Consider the following 16,920-nt stretch of genomic DNA (forward strand, 5'->3'; position numbering starts at 1 on the left):
AGTTTGAGACCAGCCTGGGCAACATTGCTCAAAAAAGATTGAGCCACAGGGTAGAAGAGAACACAGTGGCTAAGAGAGATGAGCTGCAGCTACGCATGCCAACATGGGTAGATCTCAGAGGGTTAATGCCATGTGGAAAAAAGAGAAAGTTGCTGGATCATGTGAGCAATATGATATCATCTGCGTACTATTTGAGATTGATATGAAATATCATGCTGTATATTGCCATGAACACTGACATGTAAAAGAATAGATTCAAAAGCCAAACATGGACATGGTACTCCCTGTCGTGACAGCCTGCCCTCTGGGGAGAGAAAGAGGGAGGGAGAGGGGGAAAGAAAGACAGGGAGGATGGAAGGACGTCTCCAAATAGGAAAAACAATACTGAAGCAAAGATCTGGTGTATTTGGTGGACACGTGTGGTCATGCGGCATCTCAGACGGCACTTAAAGCTGCCCATGAATGTCTCAGAGAAGGCGGATTTGAGGCTGAATCACACATTCCTCCTTCTTGCAGGCTTGAGTATGGTAGATGTTAGAATGTGAACTTAGAATCTGGAAGGCCCTAGTCTCTTGGCTTACATTGTCATAATTGGACCCTTGGGTCACCAACTGAAAGCCACACAGGCCAGCGGGGCAGACAATATGGGCTGCTGATCCCACAGTCATACCAGCTCCCTGTCCCCCTATTCCTCCCACTAAGGGAAAAAAAAATGCCTTCCCAGTTTTCCTTGCAGTTAGAGGTAGCTTGTGGATTCAGAACTGGCCAAGGAGGGAAACGTCTGGGTACTTCTAGGAAAGGCAGGAAGAGAGAAGATGCAGGCAAAGAAGAAAGTTTTCTCCAGCCTCCCAGGCTCCCAGGCTGGATAAATGGCTGCTGAACTGCTCTATTCTCATCCAGATAAACTTTTTATTATTATTATTATTATTATACTTTAAGTTCTAGGGTACATGTGCATAACGTGCAGGTTTGTTACATATGTATACTTGTGCCATGTTGCTGTGCTGCACCCATCAACTCGTCAGCACCCATCAACTCGTCATTTACATCAGGTATAACTCCCAGTGCAATCCCTCCTCCCTCCCCCCTCCCCCCTCCCCCCTCCCCCCTCCCCCCTCTCCCCTCCCCATGATAGGCCCCAGTGTGTCACATATACACCATGGAATACTATGCAGCCATAAAAAAGGATGAGTTTGTGTCCTTTGTAGGGACATGGATGCAGCTGGAAACCATCATTCTTAGCAAACTATCACAAGAACAGAAGACCAAACACCGTATCACAAGAACAGAAAACCAAACACCGCATGTTCTCACTCATAGGTGGGAACTGAACAATGAGATCACTTGGACTCGGGAAGGGGAACATCACAGATAAACTCTTGTGTAATGTAAAAGACAGAGGAAGAGGCCGGGCGCGGTGGCTCACGCCTGTAATCCCAGCACTTTGGGAAGCCGAGACAGGTGGATCACGAGGTCAGGAGATCGAGACCATCCTGGCTAACACGGTGAAACCCCGTCTCTACTAAAAAATACAAAAAACTAGCCGGGCGAGGTGGCAGGCGCCTGTAGTCCCAGCTACTCGGGAGGCTGAGCCAGGAGGATGGCGTGAACCCGGGAGGCGGAGCTCGCAGTGAGCTGAGATCTGGCCACTGCACTCCAGCCTGGGCGACAGAGCAAGACTCCGTCACAAAAAAAAAAAAAAAAAAAAAAAAAAAAAAGGAAGAGATTTACAGAGAGTGCAGAGTTATCTAACTCACCCTGGCTCCCTCCTTCCTTACATCCTAAGTAGGAGAAATAACCTCTCTACTGATTGTTATGAAAAACCGTCTTCATTAATACATTCAATTTAGGTTTAAAAAGGCAATTTACTAGACGCTTACTGAGATGAACATAGAAGGCAAGTCTCCCATTGAGGAGCAAGTGGACATGCTGCCAAAAATACCCTCAACCCCCATCTCCCAGGTTCCTTTCCTCAGCACAAATGCTAGGGACAAAGGACCTGGCCCAGCTTGGTTCACATTTCCGACACTGATCTCCAACAATGGATGCATTCGGGTCACGTGATACAACCTTGGTCACTGGCAGCTTTGAGTCATGGGGTTCAGGTCAAGAGAAGAGAGCCAGATGGACACTCTCCACAATGTCCACTGCAGAACAGACTCTGCGATTTTTTTTTTCTAGAGTGCAATGGCCCAATTTTGGCTCACTGCAACCTCTGCCTCCCAGTTTCAAGCAATTCTTCTGCCTCAGCCTCCCGAGTAGCTGGGACTACAGGTGCCTGCCACCACGCCCGGCCGATTTTTTAATTTTTAGTAGACACGGGGTTTCACCATGTTGACCAGGCTGGTCTTGAACTCCTGACCTCAGGTGACCCACCTACCTTGGCCTCCCAAAGTGCTGGGATTACAGGCATGAGCCACTGCACCCGGCCAACTCTTCGATTTTTATTTTGAGAAACTCACAGGGCTTCATGCATTCCCTGTTCCTTTTCCCTCCTCCAGACCTCCCCGGGGACTGCTTTTATGATATTCAGCATGAGGGTCAAAGCAGTTTCATCAGCCCAGTGTGGTTGAGCTGATTGTTATTAATTATGAATAAAACAATTAGAAAAATATTAGCAGTATACAAGGTTATATTTTGCCCTGACATCATAAAAGGCTACTCCTAAAATCCACTTTAAAACAGCAATATTTTTGCTTCACTTTCATTGTTAAATACTTTTTTCCCCTTATCTTTAACCTCGACATTATTAAAACTGCACCAGGAATCTATTTTGAAAATCTCACTGTGACATTTCAGCAGAAAAATGACCTTACCATTTTATAGGTGCTGCAATCATTTGGCAGGATACAACAATTTTTTTTCCTCCTCCAGTAAATCAACATTCTAGAAAATGCTTGTTTAAAACTCTTTATTCGATTGTCATTTGTAAGTGGGCTAGCACTTCCAATCACACAAAATGAAGAATGGCTAAATTGCAAACAATTTCTATGTCCATGCTTCTTGCAAACTGTCTTTCATCTTGATCATGCTTCACATTTCGTCTCCAAGGTGAGCTGAAGTCTTTGCAGGGTTCAGAACAGTGTCTTACATGCCGAGGAATACAACAGATTCCACAAGCTAATGAATATAGTTTAAAAGTTGGCTGTGTATGATTGCAGGCATAAATCAAACTTTTTCCAAGTGATTTTTTTTTTTTTTTTTTGCTTGTCGTTTTCTCACATTGCCTCTCAAATAATAGAAACAGAGGTTGCTGAATATTTTTGTCCACACTGGAAAACAACAAGTGATTTCTCTGTAGTCGCCCTTAGGAGGCACCTGGTGGGAGTGCGGGGGGTGAGAGGGTGACGCAGGTGCTGCTCCCTGGTGACGGCGATGCTCCTGACAACGATGACAGTGTGGAGGGCGGGCGGGGGTGGTATTTGCAAAAGATGTAGCAACCATCCATTTAGGGCTGATTTTTTTTTTTTTTTTTTGGTACCATGCTGATCACTGGTCACTTTGCTCACATTATTTTCTTTAATTCTCACCACAGCCATATGGAGTATACTAAGATGACTACTATACTACTACTGTTACTATTATTACCATCTCCATTGTATAGAGAAGAAAAGTAGGTTCAGAAAATGGACGCACACAACAATGTGTTCATCTCAGGGTATGAAAATCACAAACACTGTTCTTCACTTAGAATGTTGAGCAAAATAATTATTTTTTAGTCCTGTGATTTGAAAGTGAGGATACCTGGTTGGGGTTAATCACCGGGATGGAGGCAGGTAAGTGCAAAACCAGCCCCTGATAAGGAAACAGAAGCACATTTATTTTACATATTTCACATTTCTTGTAAATTTTTCATGGATGTAGAAGGTGTTCTAACCATTGCCCTGCTCTCACCTTCAGCATTCAGTCAACATTTTCCAAGTCATTATTGAGCCCCAACTTGCCTTTAGACCCTCAGCAGCACTGTGGGCCCAGCTCTGCAGGAGGCACTGCGGAACTTACTAACGAACGGGCGACAAATCATCGCAGGGAGCTTGTGGGGCAGATCTGGGCACTGAACACTTCCACTCCAGGGTCTGTAGCTGCTGGGCCCAGAGGCAGACCCCAGACCAGCCTAAGTCATTGAGATCTGTCTCCGGGATGGAAAGTTGGAGACATGAGATCAAGGAGACTTGAAGAAGCCAGATGGTCACAAAACTTCATCATGACTCGAGTCACTGCCTGGCCAGCCAATGGTACCCACATGCTGGGAATTGCAGGGGAAGGAAAGGATGACTAGGAGGCGGGACCTGGGACCCGCAGGGAGGGGGACAAGTTGAAATCCCTGACTTTCCAATGGCAGCACCCTATGGGCCTGAGTCTCACTGTTCTATAGGCCACCTTTCCCCCCTTTTTCTTGAACTAATTACTGTGGGTTTCTGTCTTGTCTAAATCAAATACCTCTGTTATGGCAGAAGGGCTAGTCAGTATAAGATTTTTTTTTTTAATGGCAAACCTACTTAGTTTTATTTTTCTTTGTCCCTCAGCGACTCACCTAACTTGTGCTGAGGAAGGATCTACTGTGAAATAAACACCACGCCAGACGCCAGAGGAAACAAAGATGGCTAAGGTCACAGTCCCACCCTGGAGGTCTAGACCCAAGTTGGAGGAGATGGGCAGGTAGACAAGCACAAGAGATCAGGTACAGTGAGGTCCAGGAGCCAGTGGGAGCCAGAGGGAGTGAAGACAGATGGGGCGTGGAGGGCAGCCCCCAGGAGGAAGTCCCTCAAGGGCTGTAGGATCCCAGCTCACTGCTGTGGCAGCTGAGGCCTCCCAGCAGCAAACAGGAAAGCCACAGAGCACTCCCGAGGAAGAGCAGATCCGGCTTCTGGATCCCAGTTCATTAGCAGAAACAAGCAGAAGCTGAGGCCAGAAAATATTTTTAAACGTGTGTTTGACCAATCCCATAATAGTTGTCTCCCGTTTCCCCTTGTCACCTTGCATTTTCAGGGCTGTGCTTAAATATCTCCTTATCACAGAGGCCTATCCTGACAAGCTATTAACAGGGCCTCCTTCTCCACCCTCGTGTTTGCTCTCTATCCCTGTATAACGCTTTAGCTTTCTCCCCAGTGTCCATCCCACCTACCGGGCATAAGGAATTGTTTACCATCTCTCCCTGTAACAGAGGGTGCCCTCCTCACCAGCCAGGCTCCCTTTCACTCCTTGCTGTCTCCACAGCACCTAGAACTGTGCCTGTGTCAAACAAATACTTGCAGAATCAGTGAATGCATCAAAGAAAACAGCATGCTTGTGAACTCACCAACAATGGGCAAATCCCAGCCATGACGGGGAAATAACCCCCCACATCTCACCAACCACCCAGGAGCAGCCAGTATGTCATCCATGTGGGCCTGCAGCTAATGATCCACATTCAGAATTTTACGTCATGCCCACACAGCCTTGCAAGCGGGTACGAGAGTCCTCATTCCCAGGGGAGTGTTTAAGACTCAATAGGATTGAGTGACTTGCTCAAGAATTGCTCATGGAGGCTGGGTGCGGTGGCTCACACCTGTAAGCCCAGCACTTTGACATTCCGAGGTTGGTGGATCACCTGAAGTCAGGAGTTTGAGACCAGCCTGACCAACATGGTAAAACCCCGCCTCTACAAAAATACAAAATTAACCAGGCATGGCAGTGCATGCCTGTAATCCCAGCTGCTTGGGAGGCTGAGGCAGGAGAATTGTTTGAACCTAGGAGGCGGAAGTTGCAGTGAGCGGAGATCGTGCCATTGCACTCCAGCTTGGGCAACAAGAGTGAAACTCCATTTCAAAAAAAAATTAAAAAATAAGAATTGCTCATGACTTCCCAAGGCCACATGGTCTGTAACAGAAACAGGATTTGAATCCAGGTCCAGTGAATTCCCAAATATGACCCCTAAGCTTTTCCTTCTCCATCTGGAGGGGAGATGTTAACTAAGTTTAAGAGGGTCTCATAATTTCAGAAATGGTTCTCAAGGGTTTAATTTACTTTCATGTCTCCTTCCTCTCTGTGACAAGACCACAAGTTTCCAGATATCCACAGGTTCTGAGGACTCACACCCGGTGGTCTCTGGAGGCACCTCCATTTCTCCTGCCACCAGCATGGCTGGCATTTGAAAAGGCAATCGGAATTAAACTAAACTGAAGTGCTGTTTTGTTTTTGTTTTTGTTTTTTTCCTGTGGTTAACAGATTTAATTGAGAAGTCACTTCATATTTGTAATCTTTTAGAAATGAACTAAATTCTGTGTTAAGATTTGATTGACACTTCTGCAGGCCAGTTCTCCAGACACATCGTGCAAGACCCAAGTGTTCACTTGCTCTGATCTCTTTGTATATTGGGTTTCTTGAAAACATAACAGCAACAAACTCCAAAGACCCTAAAGATACAGGCAATGTTATTAAGATCTTTTCCCCTTGATGTTAGCTAGATAGGTTACTGTTTTCTCTTTTAAAAATATCTATATGTCTATGTGATATTATTTCAAACAGTCTTTGAAAAATATAATTTCTGGGAAAGGTTTTGGTTTGGTTTGGGTTTTGCCTTGAGGAACAAGGAGCTGCTAATTCTCAACCACGGCTAGGGCATCCATCAACTGTGAAGTGGACTGGAGGCTCCTCCACGCCCCCTTTTCCCTCACTGTGGTCACCTCCTATGCCTCTTGCTGACCTCTGACCTTCTCCTGACAATACAAGCAAAAGCCTCTCACTGACCCTCAACCACCATCTACCAGTCTAAGGAATTGTTCAGGCTCATGGTTTCCTAATCCTCACCACCTAATTAACTTTCTGTTGGTTAAGGTTCTCTCAGTCAATGTTCCAGACTTATTTTTCTCCCTGGAGAGCAAGTGTGTACAGTGGTGCAAAGGATATGACCATATGTTCAAAACAAATAGGTGTATTAGAAGCATTATTGCCTGAGAAACATAGGGCAATGTGTTTTTCCACTTGATTATATTTTTCCATAAACACAATTTTAACATGCTTTTCTTCTAGGCTTAAATATAAAATCCCATCTAGCTTACCCTTTAGCTTTCCTTAAAGCCAAAAAAATAGACTATATAAAGCACACACACACACACACACACACATATATTTCTATATGTTGAGCTATCCTCAGAGGATAGATTCCCTAAAGGGTAATTATTAGTTAAAGGGCATAAGGGTTTACATATTTCGTGAAATACATTGACAAACTCATATACTGCATGTGGAAATGTAAAATGCTATAGCCACTTTGAAAAATAGTTCAGCAATTTCTTATAAAAGTGAGCATGCAACTACCGTACAACACAGCAATAGTACTCTTGGACATTTATTCCAGGTTTTGTAAAATCCTGTGCATGAATGTTCATAACCGCTTCATTTCTAATAGCCAAAAAGTGGAAATAACAGAGATCTCCTTCAGGAGATGAAAGTTTAAACAAAGTGCAGTGTAATCCATCTTTTGGAATATTACTCAGCAATCAAAAGGAACAAGCAATTGATACGAACAAGAATTGAGAGGAATCTTAAGGGAATTCTGTTGTACGAAAAAAGACAGTCTCAAAAGATGGCGTACTGTATTCCTATTTACATAACATTCTTAAAGTGATAACATTTGGAGATGGAGAACAGATCCGTGGTCACAGGGATGAGGCTTGGGGGAGGAGGTGGGTGTGGCTATAAGAGGACAATATAAAGGCTTCTTGTGTTGATGAAAATATTCTGTGTCTTGACTGTACTAATGCCAATATCCTCATTGTGAGTTTGTACCATAGTTTTGCAAGATATTATAATTGGGGGAAACTGGGTAGAGGATGTAGGATCTCTTTGCATTATTTCTTATAAATATGTGAATCTACAATTATCTCAAAATAAGAGTTTAATTAAAAATGCATTGACAAATTGTTTTCTGAAAGGAGGTAATAAGTTTTCTTGCCAAACAACAATGGAGAAGACAAACTTAAGACTAACTCAAACTGTTTAATCTTGAAGGAAGGACGCGTATGTTTGTCCATCGAAGAGTGTTTTCCAAACCATGTCATTGGAAGTAAGAACCAGCTTTAACCAGAGAAATAGCATTATTTCCTAATGGTCTCAATGTTCCTCAACTGCTAAAGTTAATTCAAATTAAGTGTTAGTGTTTGATCTGAAAAAACAGTGTTATCTCTTCCAGGTATTACTTGCATTTACTTGTGAAATGTAAAGTCAACCCAAGAGAGTGTTTCTGTGGAACCGCAGGGAGGGAGAAGGATCTCCTTCTTCAATGCCTCTGAAAGCCCACAGAGATGGCATTCTCTGCTGCAAACCCACCCTCCTTGCAAATTCGGCCACGCTGATCAGAACCACTCCGAGTCCAACTAGAGGGCCACCTAACAGAGGCTGTTGCTGGAATTTGTGTTTCCTGTGACTTAGATTTATGTATGCAACGTGTTTTTTCTCCTGTTGCTGCTGCCTTCATTCCTGACTCGTAGGCTGGTGTTGGATTGTGAGGATCAGGTTTGGAGCTGGTGCTTTGATTGTCTTTGATGTTTTCAAAGTCGTGAAAGACTGTCATCTTTTCAAGTGGCACTCAGCTCCAGGTAAAGAATGTCTCTGATTTCTAGAGTGTCTCTCAGAGGCAATTCTATCCTGATTGACCTGTTTGGCATTCAAATGTCTCCTAACATGTGCTCCCATATTGGGAAATGAAGATCTTATTTCTATTCTTCTACTCAAGTCTGTCTCCTTTGAGAGTTCACCAGAGTTCTAAACTCTGGGGATGGAAAGCACCAGATTGTTGGAGTACTTTTTTTTTTTTTTCTGTACAACTGACATTTTAAAAATCAGTATTTTAAGCCTAACATGGAGAACACAGAGTCGTGCATTTATTGCAGCGAGGATCTGATAAATAGCCAGTTAGCCCTGAGTACAGTGACAGGCACCAAGGATTCCAAGGTGGAGAAAGACATGGATCCTGCCCTCAGAGGACTTATCATCTGGCTTGTGAGTGGCGGCTGCAGTGGTTGGGGAAGACAGATAATACAGTCCACAATGGAATGCATGGGACACTGAAGGGGTCATAGTCCCACATCCTTGACGTGAAGAGGTGCCGTCTTAAGACATCATTCGTGTGTGAAAAGCCTGCTCCTTTAAAAATGAATGTATGGATGAAGCTGGACATCATCACCCTCAGCAAACTAACACAGGAACAGGAAACCAAACACCTCATGTTCTCATTCGTAAGTGGGAGTTGAACAATGAGAACACATGGACACAGGGAGGGGGACATCACACACCAGGGCCTGTTGTGGGGTGGGGGATGAGGGAAGGGAGAGCATTAGGACAAATACCTAACGCATGTGGGGCTTAAAACCTAGATGACAGGTTGATGAGTACAGCAAACCACCACAACACATGTATATCTATGTAACAAACCTGCGTGTTCCGTACATGTACCTCAGAACTTAAAGTAAAATTGAAAAAAAAAAATCAACTTAAAAATGAATGTGTGTTTGATTCCTGGTCAGGACACACTTTCCTCCTGCATTTGTTTAGCTCTGCTCACATTCTCAGGCTGTTTTCCTATTGGAGAGTTTTTGTTGTTGTTGTTACTGTTGTATTTCATAATATTTTTTAAAAATCTAAATTATGGCATACCTCAAATGAATAAAACTCAATTTTGTTTTTTTGAGACAGAGTTCCACTCTTGTTGCCCAGGCTGGAGTGCAATGGCACGATCTCGGTTCACCACAACCTCCACCTCCCGGGTTCAAGCGATTCTCCTGCCTCAGCCTGCTGAGTAGCAGAAACATGGGGTTTCTCCATGTTGGTCAGGCTGGTCTTGAATTCCCGACCTCAGGGGATCCACCTGTCTTGGCCTCCCACAGTGCTAGGATTATAAGTGTGAACCACCATGCCCGCCCAAAACACAGAATTTTAACAAATGCTAACACTTAGACTCGAAAAAGCAACCAGTGTTGATGAATATGTTGCTGCCATTCCCACCTCTCCCTTACTCATTCCTTTCCCTGCCCTCTGTGGAGGTAACCAGGGCTCTGATGTTTATATAGATCTTTCCTCTTTAGGATTCTTTTTTTAATATACAGGTACACATATGCATGTCATTATTTTGTATGCTTCATATTTAAATAAAACACAGTGTCTCAAGTTGTACATATCTTTTTGAATTTCACATTTTCTTATATGTTTTTAGATATATCTACATTGATATACTTTAAGTGCTCTATCCCAGGGGTTGGCAAACTTTCTCTAAAAGAGCTGGACAGTAAATATTTCAGACTTTATAAGCCAGGTGGAGTATGTCATCTCCTGATTTGTGTTATTTCATGGTAGGCCATAATTTGTATCCATTTCTTAATTTATGGGCTTTTTAAAAATTGCTTTCAATGTGTTGGTATTTTTAGAAATGCAACAATAAATATATGTGTACATCGTCTTCTTGTGCATGTGTATGATGCTCTTCAGGGTCTATATTCAGAAATTACTCATTTGAGTATTAATGCATTTGAGTTCCTTTTCTGTGAATTGAAAGAGAGAGTTGCTCAACCTACAGTAGACTTTATGTGAGCAGAAAAAGCAAGCGTTTTGGTTCTGTCCTGGCCAGTGCAATCAGGGCAAGAAAAGAAACCTTCATGGGTTTTTATTTAATCCATTGAGATTTCAGATTTAATCTGTAATCATAGTAATACACAGATTATGCTGAAAAAATCTAATCTTTTAGTCATTCTTTCGGCAATAATCTGTAAATGTAAAACACTTAGTTTCTTTATATCTGAAAGGTTATTTATCTACCTTTATCTTGATTAATAGTTTATCTGGGTATAGATTGATAAATATTTATTGTTTAGTAATCTGAAGTTTTTATTCTCTTTTCTTCTAGCTTCTCTTGTGCTTGATTAAAAACAACCTCCGGCAATTAATTGTTATTTTTTAAATAACCTATTTTTCTTATGATTGCTTTTGAGATTTTCTTGTTATCTTTGGGATCCCACTGTTTCATTGCAATCAGATTAATTGGGACTCATATTATTTACGTTGTACAGGGCTTATTGTGCTTCAAAAATGTATAGACTCTTATTCTTCAGTTCTGGAAATTTTTGAAGATTATCTTTCTGATGGCTGCTTTTCCTTCATTCTCTTTTTTGTCATGCCTAAAGTCTTATTTTATATTCTTAAACCTTCTCATTTTACCTTCCTAGTCTCATAATTTCTATCTCTTATTTTTCATCTCCTGAGGTGCATCCTGAGAAACTGCCTAATGTGGGTGACTTACAAAGAAGGTGGAAACTAAATACCACATAACAAGAACAGGGGAGATTTAAGGAGTGAATGATCAGAGTTAAAGAGTTCTAAAGTCTACACGTTCTTTGTAAAAAGAATATAAATATTTATTAATTTTAGACTTTGAAAGTTAAATACCTAACATTAACTTTTTAAGAGTTCCCAGTAAAGGGATAGAAATAGAAGGCAAAACTTCCAAATCTGATGTAAGGGTAAAAAAAAAAAAAAAAGAAAAAAAAACAGGAAAATATAAAAGAAATAGAGACTCCTCAATTTATTATGACATAGGAAGGAAAAGAATCATTAAGACATTAACACTATGCAAACAAATTAAAATATTTTAAAAATCATAATCAGCAAAAATAAATTTTATCGTTCAGTTAAAAGTAAGAAATTTTCATTTTGAATTTCAAAACATCTAACAATATGCTATTTACAAGAAAGAAATTGAACCTATAAGGTAAAAAAAGACTGAAAGTTAAAAGATTTAAAAAGATGCATAATACCATACAAAGCAAAAGAAAACTGAGGTGGCCGCGTGGACCACACACAGAGGGCTTTAGGGTAAAGGGATTATTCGGGATGAAAAGTTTATTATATCATGGGAAAGGAGATAATTCATCATGAATATAAAAAATCTTGAATTTGTATTCACCAAATAACATCACTTCATAATGAGTAAACCAAATATTGACAGAAACAAAATGACAAATCTGCAGTACTAAGGAAAGTAACACACGTTGCAAAAAATGATCAGTTAATGTGATTAAAACACATGGATATGGATAACAATGCAATTTATGGCAATGTACCCATCACAATTTGGTGGAGGTTGTGGGTTGCTGAAAGTAACGAGTGGAGCATACACATGCTTTTCAAGACGGATGGCTTGAAAATACACTCAGTGTATTCTAAACCACTCAGCGAGTTTCAACAAATACAAAAGAATCGATGATGTACTGACCCAGAGAGGTTAAATAAATTGTGTAAGTTTACACAGCTAGCAAGAAGTAGAATTTAATTAAAAGAGATAAAAAAAATATATATATTTAGCACAGTGCCTGGCATGCAGCTGATATTAAATGGCTATTGTGTTATAAATGTTATTTTTAAATATCCCCATCTTAGAGATCTGTCTTGCTTCTCTTCCATTTTCAGCTGACTTTCTTGGCCTTCCAGGTAGGCAAATCAATCAACCAATCAACCAGTCATTGCATGAACTGCAATCTCCATAATGGTGTTAAGAGAGCCATGTCAAGAACTCCGGCGTGGGTCACTTTTTAAATTTAGACATCATTAAGTAAGAGGTGGTCTCTTTCAATCTAGGATATTCTCCCCCAAACAGTGTTGATAGCTGAATTTCTTCACATTGTTTTAGCGTCATCCTGGATTTTGTTGGAATTCTTTCTCTTGATCTCATGCCAAAGTGATCCACGAGGCTGAGAGGAGGCCCGGGGGAAAATCTTCTGGGTATATAATGACTTCTCTGTGTTTCCTGAAGACGTTCCATCAGGGGTGGCTTTTCTTGTCTTGTTTTTTGATTGGAAGGTCTTCATTCCTGGTTGGTGAACAGGCATCACTGACTTTCTGGAGCTGCCACCGAGAGTCAAGCGACAACCGTGCTCTTCCCTGCTTTGTATTTGGGGGCCGACCTCCCAGACCGCCCAGCTGGACTATCTGTGGCTCCTGCAGACACCCCCTCCCAGAATGCTGCTCTCACACATAGGGTCTCTTCTTCCTATTCCCCTTGGCCTATGTGGCCTTCTGTAGTTCCTCTGCTGCAATCTGGCTCCTCCATGTCTTCCTCAAAGGCGATCTCACATGCTCATCATCCAGCAGAAAGTCCTTGATTTTGTGCCATGAAGAGATACTTTCCTTTTTAATGCTATTGTCATTTCCCCCAGTTTTTCATGTCTTTGCTCCTCTCAATAAGAATTGGGTTACTGAGACAAGCTACCGACAATCAGGTCTCCATTTTATCAAGTTATCTCTCCTTTTATGTTATGATTACACGGGAAACCGAATTTGAAAGCTGGATGAGAAAGCAAATCCAAGATGATCCATACACCCATCATTCTGGTATTTTTGGTTTGAATAATGTAAACATTATGTAGCTAAAAAGTAATCAGCAAAGGTCTCTGAATACCATGGAGATTGTTTCTGGCAGCAGAAAATACATTAGTTCTCCATTTCTACAAACTGAATGCTCATTTAGAAGAAAAATGAAGTGTTTACTCTGAAACTAGATATCATTAGGCAGATATTTTTGAACATTTGAATCTGAAATATATTTGTAAAAATTCTGTACCCAGACATAAACCCATATGGCATAATGGTTATTTACTCTTGGTATGCCAGGTTTGAAAAAGTTTTGTGTTCTCTTTTCCCTCGAAATTTGGAGAGATGACTTAAAATTGCAAGGAAGTTCTCAATTTTTCATGAAAATGTAAAACAAATAATTAAACAGTAAAAAGTAGTAATGTGTAATTATAAGTAATATTCTGAATAAGATAAGGCAATGGTTGTCAGCCAGGACAGTTCTGTGACATATGGGACACGTGGTGATGTCTAGAGACATTTTTGGTTGTCACAACTGCGTGAAGGTGCTAATGGCATCTATCGGGTGGAGACCAGGAGTGTTGCTAAAAATCCCACAGTGCAGAGACCAGCTCCCCACAACAAAGAATTATTCCGCCCACTATCTGCCACTTATCAATAGCGTCAAGGTTGTAGAACCCTGGAATAAGAAATAGCAGATCAGAGGGACATGCCTTCTCCCTTTTATGTGTTCCTCCAAGATAGCGCCCCAGACATCAGGTACATCTTAAAATCCTGGAGAGTGAGAATGACTGTCCTGGTGTTTGGAAAGCAGCTGCGGTTCTTGGAGAAGTCGTAGGGTTGGGGTGAAAACATCTAGGTTCTAGCCAGCACTGCTACCTGGCTATGGAGAAAGCTATTTTACCTCCAGGTGTCAGAATTTTCATCAATGAGGGAGTGAATGACACTGAACAGACAGAATCATTTAGAAGAAAAATAAGTTGGCAGGTATAAAAGCATTGTACACACTGGAAATGGCATACACATTCAAGACGTTATTTTTAGTTTATAATATTTCATATACTTTCTATTTAGCCACAGGAATTGAGCCTTCAAATCCATTTTTTTAAGTCCAGAACTTTTTTTTTTTCTCTTGTAGTATATTCAGATAAAAGGGCACAATATAAATAACCTGTATTCTCTCTTGGACACTTATATTCTACCTTTATTTACCCATACTTGTTTTTTCTTATTCTTTCCCCTCAATTCACCTATTGCTACTTCAAAGCAATTGAAATCAGAGAAAAGAAGAATTGCTCACCAACCTGCCCACCGCTGTAATCAAACTCTGTGAATGGTTCCATCATTCATGTAAAAATAAGGAACGCACACAGTGCAAGAAATCAAAGTGAGAGAAGGGAGTTATTATTCTATTACTGAAACCACAATAGTGCATTCTTTCCTTTTGGTGAGCAAAGCTAGAATTAATATTTTAAATAGTAAATAAAAACAGACAAAAAAAGAACCAAATATGATGAGAATGAATGTTTATTCTTTTAAGGAAAAATTGATCCTTAAAGGCTTATCTAGAAATGGAAATCAGAAAGCTAGGAGCAGCAGCAGCTAATGTGTGAAAACATCAGAATTTCTTAATCTGATGCTTCTGCCTTTATTCTCTCTCCCTTAAGCAGTAAAGGGACATTTTCGCTGTTAGCAAAGAGAGAATGAGACATTGGTTGAAGAGGCAAATATGGGAGACATTTTGGAGTCATTCATTCATGTATTTCTGGCAATGGCTCTGAAGAATGGATAGCATTATCCTCATTTTACAGATGAGGAAACCAAGGCTTACACAGGTTAAGCACCCTGCTCAAGGTTCCACGATTGTGAATGGCTGTCATGAGGCCAGAGCCCATGCCTGTCTATGACACATGACACTTCAATTCCTACAGTGGCTTTTCCCTGGGAAACAGAGAATTTATACAAATAATACTTATCATCACAGAAATAAAGTGCTGCATTGCTTTTGAGCACTAAATGCCTTTTTATTTATTGCCATGTTATTCCACTAAATTATCAGGAATGATAATACCACAGACCTTGGTTTTATTTTACTGTGAATTTGTAAAGTCTGAAATTTTCCAAAAACATCTCATTTTTGATTACTTCACTTTTGCCTCATTTTTATCAGTAGTTTTAGTATTTCACTATTTTCTTTTTCTTTCTTTCTTTTTTTTTTTTTTTTTTGAGATGGAGTCTCGCTCTGTCACCCAGACTGGAGTGTAGTGGTGTGATCTCGGCTCACTGCAAGCTCTGCCTCCCAGGTTCACGCCATTCTCCTGCCTCAGCCTCCCGAGTAGCTGGTACTACAGGCACCCGCCACCACGCCCAGCTAATTTTTTGTATTTTAGTAGAGACGAGGTTTCACCGTGTTAGCCAGGATGGTCTCGATCTCCTGACCTCATGATCCACCCGCCTTGGCCTCCTGAAGTGCTGGGATTACAGGAGTGAGCCACTGCGCCTGGCCAATTTCACTATTTTCTTAAAGATAGCTTTTACAAAGAAAAATTTGTATATAAACAAAAGGTGGTTTTGTTTATAATAACACAAGCTGAAATGGACATTTGCTTACCATGTGCCAAGTACCCAACAAACATCGTCTCATCTCTTGTTCAGATTAAGCTCGCAGAGATGTTCTTCTTCTCTTCCTTTCATCCATGCAAGAGTTCAGGTAGAGACTGGTAAAGTCAATGGCTTTAAGTCAGGAGTCAAAAACAGGTGGCCTGGCTCCTCATCTACACACTCATCCATTCTCCTGTATGTCCTTTGGCTTCTAGAGAGAGATTCCTACAGGATGTCAGAGAGCCATCAAGCTGTGGGAGGTGGGAGGGGGAGCTGCACAGCACCAGGCGAAAAAGGACCTCCTGCCTCATCTCATGGAGCTTTTAATTCAATGTCCTGCCTCAGCCAAATTACAGGTTCCTACAAGCCGAGGACCCTCCTGAAACCCACAACCTGAAAGTGTTCCTGGCACAGCAACCTCTCTGGTCATTCGTCCCTCAATCGTGACAAGTAACATATGTAAATCCATAGTCAGTTTCCTTTATTTTATTCTGCTAGTTAAAAAAAATCACTATATGCTTTTTAAAAATTAGATGAGAAAAGTGGAATTCCAGAGACTTGGGATTGGAAGGTGGGTGCTATCTTCCAGGGTCTTTTGATGCAGATGTGACTGCAGTGCTCCTTGAGTCCCCACACTGAGGCCACTGCCTGGTGGCTGTAGACAGTGGTGCTGAGGCTGCCACTCATTGGCAGAGTCAACAGAGATTTAGTGCTTCCTTTGTGAAAGGAAAATATCTTAGGCCCCCAAATCACGAAGCTAAAGGGAGAAGTCAAACTGGGAACTGCCTTGGGCAAACCTGCCTCCCATTCTATTCAAAGTCACCCCTCTGCTCACTGAGATAAATGCAAACCTGACTGCCTCCCTTGGAGAGGCTCATCAGAAACTCAAAAGAATGCAGTCAGTTGTCTCTTACCTATGTGTGCTCTGGAAGCCCCCTCCCCACTTCCAGTTGTGTCCCCTTTCCAGATCCAGACCAAACA

General features: G+C 41.5%; 1 long non-coding RNA gene across 2 annotated transcripts; it reads left to right on the plus strand.

Moving 5' to 3' along the window:
• The first annotated feature begins 627 nt into the window (after positions 1–627).
• LOC105470554 (uncharacterized) lies at positions 628–10,345 on the plus strand. Of its 2 annotated transcripts, none has more exons than XR_011614297.1 (4): positions 628–1,052; positions 3,901–4,235; positions 4,527–4,681; positions 8,174–10,345. It is a non-coding gene; the product is annotated as an uncharacterized lncRNA (long non-coding RNA). The 2 variants fall into 2 exon arrangements; XR_011614298.1 differs by lacking the exon at positions 8,174–10,345 and adding an exon at positions 5,218–6,208.
• Positions 10,346–16,920: the final 6,575 nt, after the last annotated feature.

The sequence above is a fragment of the Macaca nemestrina genome, chromosome 15 (genome assembly GCF_043159975.1).
Source record: "Macaca nemestrina isolate mMacNem1 chromosome 15, mMacNem.hap1, whole genome shotgun sequence".
NCBI lineage: Eukaryota > Metazoa > Chordata > Mammalia > Primates > Cercopithecidae > Macaca > Macaca nemestrina.